An 11749-nucleotide genomic window follows, 5' to 3' on the forward strand; every position below is an offset into this window, starting at 1 on the left:
ATGTCGAGTAAACAGACTCGTGTCGTGTACGCAACACGTGAAGCCGAGTCCCTGGAGGAACGTTTTCAGACGTGTGTACCAAGCACGGGGGGCTTGCTTGAGCCCATACAGAGACTTCTGGAGTTTGCAAACATGTTGAGGGAAGCGGGGATCAACATAGCCCGGTGGTTGCGTCATGTAGATAGTTTCATCAAGCATGCCATGAAGAAAAGCATTGGAAACATCCAACTGATTGATGAGCCAATTGTTGCGCACGGCGAGTGACAGTACCAGGCGAATGGTTTCCTGCCGAATAACAGGACTGAATGTCTCGGAGTAATCAAGCCCATACTCCTGATTGTAGCCTTTAGCAACCAAACGAGCCTTGTACCTGGAAATACTGCCATCCGCATTGTGTTTAATTTTGTACACCCATTTACAGCCCACTGGGTGCCGCCCATGGGGCTTAGGTACAAGAACCCAAGTTTTCTGATCAGTCAAAGCCTTAAACTCGTCATCCATAGCATGACGCCAATAAGCATTTTTTGAGGCAACAGAGTAGGTTGTTGGTTCACTATCGGGAAGGGGTGTATTTGGTAGTATGGTAGCCTGAAAGGTTTTGGGTTTAAAGATACCGGCTTTGCCACGGGTTAACATGGGATGAGTATTGGGGGGTGGCACGGGCGGTGGTGATTCGGGGGTGGCCGGGAAGGACCCAAAACGGATCGGGCTGGAGATGTTGTGGGTATGGGGTGGTTCGGGTTGGTTGTGAGTGTGGGTGGTGGTTGCGGGTGTATTGTGGGTGACGGTCGAAGGGGTGATGAGGGGTGGTTGGGTAGTGGGTGGAGGTGTGGGGGAAGGTGGTGAGGGACCCTGTGAGTATGTTGGAAAAAGGGGAAGGACGCCAATGAATGATGTATTTGTGGAGGAGGAAATAGACTCGTAGGGAAACTCATTTTCGACAAATTTGACATGACGAGATATGTAGACTTTATGAGTTTGTGGGTCAAGACAGCGATAACCCTTGGAGGTAGGATGATAGCCCAAAAAAATACAAGGACGGGATCGGGGTTGTAATTTGTGAGTAATATGAGGGCGTAGCCAAGGGTAGGCAAGACACCCAAAGACGCGGAGGTTGGTATAATTGGGAAGTTCTTGGTAAAGGAGTTGATAGGGTGATTTGTTGGAGAGAGTGTGACTGGGCATTCTGTTAATGAGGTAGTTTGCGGTGGCTAGAGCTTCTACCCAAAAGGAGACAGGGAGATGAGATTGATGTAGAAGAGTAACCACCGTTTCAATGAGATGGCGATGCTTACGCTCAGCCACCCCATTCTGTTCGGGAGTGTATGGACAGGAGGTTTGATGTATAATTCCCAGGGATTGCAGAAACTGGCCAAAGATGTTATTGACATATTCCTTTCCATTGTCACTTCGAAAAAGTTTAACATGAGAATTGAATTGTGTTTTGACCATTTTTTCAAAAGTGACAAAGGTGGTGTATGCCTGTGATTTGTGTTTTAGTGGGTACAACCAAGTGTATTTTGTAAAATCATCCACAAAACAAATATAATAGCGAAAACCAGCAAATGAAGGAACAGCAGTAGGACCCCATAGGTCAGAATGAATAAGTTGAAAAGGTGCAGTTGTACGCTTCTCAGATAAAGTAAAAGGTAATTTATGAGATTTAGCAATTGAACAGGAGTCACAATTGTTTACATGAATGGAAGAAAAACCTAATTGAGACATTAAAGAATTTATTATTTGAGTAGACGGGTGACCCAGACGACTGTGCCACAACAGACTGTGGCCATCAGCCGAAAGAGCCACCGGAGCCACAGGAACGCTTTCTGAAACTGGGTGGGCAGACGAACTTGTGCCAGGAAGAACGTACAGACCATGCTCACAGGGGCCCTGAAAAATCACCCTCTTGGTAGTATTGTCTAGGATCTGAAAATCATTAGAGGTGAACAAGAGTGAGCAATTATTGTCTTTTGTGAATTGGTGAACTGAAAGGAGATTGGATTTAATAGAAGGGACGTGGGTAAGGTTACCTAGGTGAAAGATAGCGGTGGGGGTTTTAATGGTACCCGTGCCAGTGTGAGAAATATTAAGGGACTCACCGTTGCCAACAGTAATACCATTGGAGCCATGATATGGATTTGGAGCGTTAAGCTTGGATAGATCAGAAGTAACGTGCATGTTGGCCCCAGTATCCAACAGCCATTCAGAGGAAGGGCCGGCTTGAGATGCATAATTGGCACGGTTATCACTATTTCGGCTCTCCTCATACCGAAACCAGCAACGAACAGCGGTGTGTCCTGTTTTCTGACAGATTTGACAAGTTGGACGATCCCGCTCGTAAGTGCCCTGCCCGCCGCTGGAAGATGACTGCCCGCCGCTGCCGAAGGAGTGCAGGCTGTTGTTGCTGCCGTGCTGCTGACCGTCGTACGGCGGACGACTGCCCTGCCGACCGCCGCGCCCGCGGCCTCCGCTGTTTCTGCCGTAGCCATGGCGGCTCCCCTGCCGGCCGCCACCACGCCCCCCGCGATAGTTCTGGCTTGCGGTGAGGGCGGTGGCCGGCTCCATAACAGCGGCTTCTCGGAGAAGAAGTTTGCTCTCCAGATCCACGTTGATTTCTTCACTTTTTAGCCACGAGGAGAGAGTAGCCAGGTCAACGGGCGTTGGACTGATGCGAACCGCCTGTTTAATGGAGGAGTAAGCTGATGGGAGCCCCCGAACGACGCACATGACGAGATCTTTTTCGGGAATGATTTCGTTCACGGTGTCGAGGGCTGTGATGATGGTGGAGACCTCGTCTAAATACTCCGCCATAGTTTTCGTGCCTTTGGTAATTGTGTGGAGACGATCACGCAATTGAAAAATATGAGAGTGGGAAATTGATGCATAGCGTGTTGCGAGGGCCGTCCACAGGGCTGAAGCAGTTGTGTAGGATCGGACGTGTTTCTGTAATGTAGGAGAGATGACCGCAATCAAACATGATCGGATCTGGCCATCCACGACTTTCCAGGCGGCATGGGCCGGATTGGTTTTTTCTGATTTGTCCGTGGCGGTGATGACTGCCGGCGGCGGTTCTGTGCTTCCATCGACGCATTTGAGAAGGTAATTGGCCTCAAGGGCTGTAAGAACGGTGATTTTCCATGTAGGGTAATTTATGTCTGATAATTTTTCGGGAATTAGGGCATGAAGATGCCTGAGAAGGAGTTTAACGCCAGAAGGAAGTGAATCGAGAGGATCCACCTCGGTTGTCATGGCTGCCGCCGCCCAAGAGAAGAGAGGGAACGATCGGTTCCCTAAAGAGAGAAAAAAAACCTAGAGAAAAGAAGATCTAGGTTTTCTGGCTCCTGATACCATAAAGGAATATTGATTGTATTGAAGTGTTAACCTAATAAGGGAATACATGGGAGATATATATAGGAGATATAGGAAGGAGTACTAATCCTAATAGGACTAGGATTAAGGAGTACTAATCCTAATAGGACTAGGATTAGTACACAGTAAATACTAATATTATTTAATACTATTTATTTAATACTATCTGTTATTAATGTGAATAGATTGCTTTGAGTTGGAACTACCACGAAAAGAAAAGGATCAAGTCCCAGAGTAATTATTCGACTATTTGAGGCAAGTGAATCTCTAAACCCTTGTTAAGTGTATGAAATTCGTGTATTTATGAGTCTTGGTCATGGGTTGAATTTTTCATGTTGATTAATTCTAATGATGAAAAAGGGGTAGTAAAAAGATTGGGGTGTGATGCGTTGAGATGGTTTGAAAAGCTAGTTGAATCATTGTGTTGTTGTGAATTGTGCGTTATTATGAAAATGGTCATCTCCTCATTATTTATGTGAACATTTCTTTTGTATTGTTCTTAGACATGGTTGTGACAATTTTTATGTCCATTGAGAGAGAATAAGAAATTAATGAGTATGTATTATTTCAATGGACGTATCGCACGCTGCGATGGATACTATATTTTGAGAGATGTTTTACGCGCCATATGGTTACTATTATCCAGGGTCATATCGCTCGCGATGGATGCATGGACATATATGTCCCTCATGGGTCCCGGACTGAGGACAGTGAGTGTGTATCACTAGGTCATACATGCATCACTATACTTGACATTGTATTACAAATATTTATGAAGTTGATATTGTGTTTTATTGATCTTGTGAGTACCTTTCTGTGAAACTTTGATTGATGAATATTGAGCTTATTGTTGAGGATAGTAATTATTAAAGTGTTGTTGTTGACCTGTGTGCTATGTGAATTGTGAACTGTTAGGTTGGACGGATTTTATGAAGGTTGTAGTTATGGATGTTGTGATTGATGGATATTGAGCTTGTTGTTGAGAATATCTGATTGTTAGAATGCTATTCTTGAGACATGTGCTTGTAAATTGTGAAATGTTATGTTGGACGGGCTTTATGAAGGTTATAGTTGTGGAGCTTACGATTAATGAATATGGAGCTTGTTTTTGAGAATATGTGATTGTTAGAATATTGTTGTTGAGACATGTGCTTGTAAATTTTGAAAATGTTAGGTTGGTTGGTTTTATGCAAGTTGTAGTTGTGGAAGTTCGGTTGGGGTTTTAACGAGTATCCGTATTCTATCTCCCATTAGGCCAGGCGAGTCCAACGGGCCTAGCCCATATTGACAGCTCTAGGTATAGGGTATTAACTAAATATTTGGACTTGCCCCATTAACCACCAACTAAATTAATAATTTAAAATTACTTATTAATTAAAGGGAAAAGGGTCTGATATACCCCTCAACTTTGTCATTTGGAGCTGATATATCCCTCGTTATAAAAGTGGCTTATATATGCCCTTACCGTTATACAAACGGCTCACATATACCCCTGTCGTTACAAAATGGCTCACATATACCCTTCATTTAATGAAAATTAAAAAATTACTTTTAAATTTATATTTATTACTTCTAATTTTTTTTTAAAAATTATTTAGGGGTATATATGATTCTTCTATCAAAGTTCAAGGTATATTTTAATTCTTTTCATACATAAATTATTTTTTGACTTCTTTTATTATAATTATTTGAATTTCTTATTCTTATTTTGTTTTTTTCTTTCATTCCTTAGTCTAAAGAATAAAAAATTAAACTATTTTTTTTGTGTGTATTGTAATTTAATTTCGTATTCGAAGAACAAATTTGGTCATCTACAATAAGTTTTACAAGAATATTAGTGAAACATAAATAAATTTGATTATCAAAATAATAATTATAAATTGGTCATTTAAACAAAAAAAAGTAAAAAAAAAAATATGTTTGACGAGGATTAAATTTACTCATATGAGATTATATTTTTTAGAAAAAAATAATAAAAATTTAGATTACATTTTTTTTTCATTTCCGTTAGAGGAAAAGGGTATATGTGAGCCATTTGTTTACAAGTGGGGGTACATATGAACCACTTTCATAACAAGGGGTATATCAGCTCTAAATGACAAAGTTGAGGGGTATCAGACCCTTTTCCCTTAATTAAATAAGCGTAGTTAATGAATAGTTTAAAGAATTCCAAAAATGACCTCCGAGTCATTACGGTAAGTGTGAGAAAACCCTCTATTTATAGCAACCAAATAGTAGTGTGAATAGATGTAATTATGTCTTATCCGAATAGTCACAACCTTTTGAAAACGTCATTGCTTGATTATTGGAAAAGTCATAACCCTTTGAAAAAGGCACAACTCATTAGAATAGGCACACCCCTTTATAAAAGTCACAACCCTTTGAAAAGTTCAAAAAAGTCACACCTCATTGAAAAAGTCATAACCCTTTGTAAAAGTCGCAACTCATTGAAAAAGTCACAACCCTTTGAAAAAGTCGCAACTCATTGAAAAAGTCACAATCCTTTAATTTGAAAGTTATCTACTTTCAATATAATAAAATTAATTTAATTTATAAATAAAATAAGTTGACTATTTTTGAAAGAGATATTATAATAATTAAATATTCAAGTTGAAAGCTCATGCTTTTAAAATAGTGAATATATATATATATATATATATATATAGTAATAACAGATAGTATTAAATAAATAGTATTAAATAATATTAGTATTTACTGTGTACTAATCCTAGTCCTATTAGGATTAGTACTCCTTAATCCTAGTCCTATTAGGATTAGTACTCCTTCCTATATCTCCTATATATATCTCCCATGTATTCCCTTATTAGGTTAACACTTCAATACAATCAATATTCCTTCATGGTATCAAGAGCCAGAAAACCTAGATCTTCTTTTCTCTAGGTTTTTTTTTTCTCTCTTTAGGGCACCGATCGTTCCCTCTCTTCTCTTGGGCGGCGGCAGCCATGACAACCGAGGTGGATCCTCTCGATTCACTTCCTTCTGGCGTTAAACTCCTTCTCAGGCATCTTCATGCCCTGATTCCCGAAAAATTATCAGACATAAATTACCCTACATGGAAAATCACCGTTCTTACAGCCCTTGAGGCCAATTACCTTCTCAAATACGTCGATGGAAGCACAGAACCGCCGCCGGCAGTCATCACCGCCACGGACAAATCAGAAAAAACCAATCCGGCCCATGCCGCCTGGAAAGCCGTGGATGGCCAGATCCGATCATGTTTGATTGCGGTCATCTCTCCCACGGTTCAGAAACACGTCCGATCCTACACAACTGCTTCAGCCCTGTGGACGGCCCTCGCAACACGCTATGCATCAATTTCCCACTCTCATATTTTTCAATTGCGTGATCGTCTCCACACAATTACCAAAGGCACGAAAACTATGGCGGAGTATTTAGACGAGGTCTCCACCATCATCACAGCCCTCGACACCGTGAACGAAATCATTCCCGAAAAAGATCTCGTCATGTGCGTCGTTCGGGGGCTCCCATCAGCTTACTCCTCCATTAAACAGGCGGTTCGCATCAGTCCAACGCCCGTTGACCTGGCTACTCTCTCCTCGTGGCTAAAAAGTGAAGAAATCAACGTGGATTTGGAGAGCAAACTTCTTCTCCGAGAAGCCGCTGTTATGGAGCCGGCCACCGCCCTCACCGCAAGCCAGAACTATCGCGGGGGGCGTGGTGGCGGCCGGCAGGGGAGCCGCGGCGGCTACGGCAGAAACAGCGGAGGCCGCGGGCGCGGCGGTCGGCAGGGCAGTCGTCCGCCGTACGACGGTCAGCAGCACGGCAGCAACAACAGCCTGCATTCCTTCGGCTGCGGCGGGCAGTCATCTTCCAGCGGCGGGCAGGGAACTTATGAGCGGGATCGTCCAACTTGTCAAATCTGTCAGAAAACAGGACACACCGCTGTTCGTTGCTGGTTTCGGTATGAGGAGAGCCGAAATAGTGATAACCGTGCCAATTATGTTGAATATCTAGGTAAGAACCCTAGAGAATTCATAGAGAGACGTAAAGAAGATGATGAAACCAAATTGTAAAGTTTTCAATCTTTGTAGTAAAGGTGTATAATGGGATAGCTTGGTAGCTGATTAGAGTTATGTAAAGTTATGTAACTATTAGTAGCATCTAACGTTTAGTTATGAGTGAATATATGTATCATTTTATGAAGGTATTAGTCATGTAGAGATTAAATAATTTTATTCTTATGAAAACAGATCGAGAAACAAAATACAAATTATAAGTACAAAGATATAACAATAACTCTAGAAATCTTAATAGCTTAATTCATTTATTGTTTGAACTTTCACCATATTGGTGTGGTTTAGTTCCCACTTTGTAATTCCCTTCTCATTTATCCCCTATCATATAATAATATTTTAAAAGAAAGAAAAAACAAATATAAATCACAGAAAAAAAAAATGAAAAAGGCACGCAGAAGGAGTATACGAAGAATGTAATTATTTTTGTAATTACATCAAAATATAAACAGATGGTCCCGTAGCTCAGTTGGTTAGAGCGTTGGTCTTATGAGCCGAAGGTCGCGGGTTCGAGCCCCGCCGGGACCAATTTCCTTTGCTTAATTCTAAGTTGCCTTTAATTTTTCCACTTCCTTACGGTGGCGGTTTGTAAGGAAGAGGTATTGTCAACTTATTTAATTTGTGTTTCACTACTTTATATTTATTTCCATCATTTTTTTTAAAAAAATATCCGTTAGTTTTTTCCACTTTCGTAGGATGGCGGGTCAGTAGGTTTGTTTAATTTAAAAAAAATAGCTATTCAAAATTTGTTTAAGTTTTCAAAGATCATATTAATTGTAGGGATAAAATAAGCAAAAATAATTAATTCTCTCTTGATTAATTTAGTAAGTGATGAAGTACTCCCTCCTTTCCGATTTGCATATCAGATGTTCCTTTATATTTGTCATTTCACAAAATCAATGCATGAATAACATAACTCTTTCTATTTTACTCTTTGAAAATTATTAGTCTTGGTAGTATACATACATTTTGATCAATATAGAAAAACTAAGTAATCCTTTTATATATATATATATATAGGTCAAATTAGTTAACCAAATTAGTAAATTAATTCATATTCATTTATTGAAAACTTGACTTCACGAGAACATTAAATAAGGATACAATAATATACTTATTTAGTTTTTTAAGAAACGTGAAATCTAAAATGGTGACAACTAAGTAGGAACCACTACAAGAAAAATGTGAATTACATGGGGATTTTTTTGGGATTAGTATGAAAATTGTTTCCTGCGAATTTTCATAATAATCCCCAGAAAAATCCCCATATAATTTACACTTTTTTTTCCCAGTAATAATACAGGACAAACAAGTTTAGTAAAATGCCATCTAATATGGGATAGAGGGAGTAGTCAATTTTTTTAATTAAAGAAACTGAACTTCACACGCTAGCTAGAATAATGTTATGTAAATTATTTAATGTGTGAATTAATAATATAATGCAGCTATATTGGAACTCAAATACAACTTACAGAAATCCAGAATATTTTCGAGAGCCTCTAAATTTTGATCCATCAAGATTTGAAGGATCAGGACCAGCCCCATACACATTTGTGCCATTTGGAGGAGGTCCTAGGATGTGTCCTGGAAAAGAGTACGCAAGATTAGAACTACTTGTATTCATGCACCATCTTGTCAAAAGGTTCAAGTGGAACAAACTTATTCATGATGAGAACATTGTTATTGATCCAATGCCTGTTCCTGCCAAGGGTCTTCCAATTAAACTCTACCCTAATCAACTACATTAATAATTATGACCTAGTCATTGTGTGATATTATTGATGGTTACACATATGGATGTTGCTTCAATTTAATGTCATTTTCCCCTTTGTATTATTATTATTTTTTCAATAGCAACCTAAGTTTGTGTGATACTGATAGCCCCTTATTTGTTTTGTGTGTTGAAAGTCTTTACCGACATTAGTTAAGTGTCATTAGATCCAATATCGCTAAAGCTTTTAGTGACACATACAAAAAATGCTAATTGCCACTAAAAATACATGTTTAGCATCACAGTTTCACCCATGATGAAGTGAAAACCATCGACAACTGCTCTTTTTGTGTATGTACATTAGTATTTTTTATGAATTCTCCTATAAAATTTCACCTTTTTTTATTTACATTGCGCTTGACATTAGATATATTACTGAAATGCTTCTTAAATTGTCTATATGCGTATTTTATATCTGGTGTCTGTCTTCCAATCTTAAGTTGTCAAAAAATCATTGTTTATGTAGGGGTACAATGCATAATTATTAAATAGAGCAACTTTCACATATAACAAATACAAAATTCATATTTGTATGCTGTAGCAAAGTTTGCATAATTGCGCTCCATAGCAAATATAAATATGTATAATGCGCTATACATATACAAAGAAACCAATTGTATAATTCGTTATACATATATAAAAGAAAGCAGTTGTATATAAATCAATTGTATAATTTGTGTATGTATAAAACGAGAAAGAGAGAAAGACAAAAAAAATTGGGCAGGGAAAATATTTGTATTATATAATTATAAGTGTATAGGACGAACATATATGTATTTGCAAGTGTATATACAATTTTCTTTCACTTTATACAACACAGAAAAATAATTTATACATTTCGTTTCTGTTTGTATAAGCGATAGAGGCGAGGTGGGGAGCGAGATCTGGAAGAGTGGCGAGGGAGAGGGGAGAGAGGGGAACGAAAATATATGTATATATACAATTTTTTCTCGTTTTATACAAACAAAAACACATTTTATACACTTGCTTTTGTATAAAAGTGAGAGGAAGCGAGCGAGAGATGGAGCGAGAGAGGGAGAGTGGCTAGCGAGAGTTTGAGGGAGAGATGTACTAGATACTTTCTCTGGTGGAACAAAGTAAGTTAATAGTTAGTAATATACATGATCATATTGCTGATATAGTAAAGTTGAAATATCTTCTTCTTTTTTTCTAGTACTATTGTTGGACACACGTGTTGCACGTGTATCCCATGCTAATTTATATAAAATCATTAGAATTAATGATAAATGTATTTTCTGATAGAACAAAGTTTTATTATAATAATTAATATAAATGATAACATTTTTCTAGCCTGAAGTTTTAGTTAGAGAACTGATCGGTTAAAGGCTAAAGGTGACAAAAAAAATTAGAAATAAAATATGCTAAGAAATCATGTGAAGATCCAACGAAATACATGTAACAAGGAACAAAAGTAGCAAAATATAAAGATAATAAAAGTGTCCTTCATACTTGTTAACAATCCATATGTTCTTTGTAGAAAAAAAAAGATAAAATAAAAAATTAGAAATAATTGAGTTAGTCAAAATTCTTACTGCTACAACAATCTCTTCTTCTGGTATCCAAATATCCACCTTAAAAAATTAATTAATACACGTTGAGTTTTGGATTGAAACCCCATCACAAATCCATATATATGAGTTCTTTTCATGAGTTTGCGTTAATAGTATACAATAAATATATCAAGTCAGTTTAATTGGACTAGCTTTTCAGTTTCTCAAAAAAATGTTACACATCCAAAAAAATGTTCATGTGCACAAGTATTTACGATAAATCATTTAATGAAGATAAATTAAATATTGTAAAATAGCAAGGAATGTGGAAGGTTGTGAAAACAATTAATAGGTGAGAAGAAGAAAAATTTAAAATAATTAGTAGTAATAATTGAGGTAATTCATATCGTTATTTTAGAGGCAACACATATGTGTAAGTTACATTACATATGCTCATAATAGGTGACAATGTACAACTTCTCATTTGTGTAAGAAATTACTTACAAAATTACGTAATGGGCAAATAAATTAGTTTCACCCATTTAGGGAGAATTGTATGTGGAGGGTTAAATTTGATTGTTGAGTTTTCTGGTTACTCACTATTTATGTTATTTAAACATTACTATTTAATTTGATTTTAATTCAATGAAGGGCCACAATTTTTGTGAACTTGCATTCAACCTTCAAATAATTAAAATATGCTTGTATGATATATAATTAAATGTTTTATGATATTTTGATTTATCGCAATGGTGAACTTGTAATTTCGATGTTGATGGTGTTTTTGAAGCACATAATTTTCAAAAAATTATTGCTAAAACGTAACAAAAAAGAAAGAGTTGCTGATCTTGTGCCCTCAAAAAAGATGTAAGTTCTGTATTGCACTAGTTCTGTGTGCTTCAATTCGAAAAAGGTATCTTCTTACTTGTTACTTCTTTTCAGGTTCAAGTTACAAGGAGGAGAGACTCTTTGGATATTGGTGAATATGAAACCTACAAGACATTGTTCCGTAGATGTCGAGAACAATTGGATAGGTATGCTAT

General features: G+C 37.7%; 1 non-coding gene across 1 annotated transcript; it reads left to right on the forward strand.

Annotated features, from left to right (window-relative positions):
* Positions 1–7878: 7878 nt before the first annotated feature.
* On the forward strand, positions 7879–7952 carry TRNAI-UAU. Its single transcript has one exon. It is a non-coding gene; the product is annotated as a tRNA-Ile (tRNA).
* The last annotated feature ends 3797 nt before the right edge of the window (positions 7953–11749 follow it).

The sequence above is a fragment of the Solanum pennellii genome, chromosome 7, assembly GCF_001406875.1.
Source record: "Solanum pennellii chromosome 7, SPENNV200".
Lineage (NCBI taxonomy): Eukaryota > Viridiplantae > Streptophyta > Magnoliopsida > Solanales > Solanaceae > Solanum > Solanum pennellii.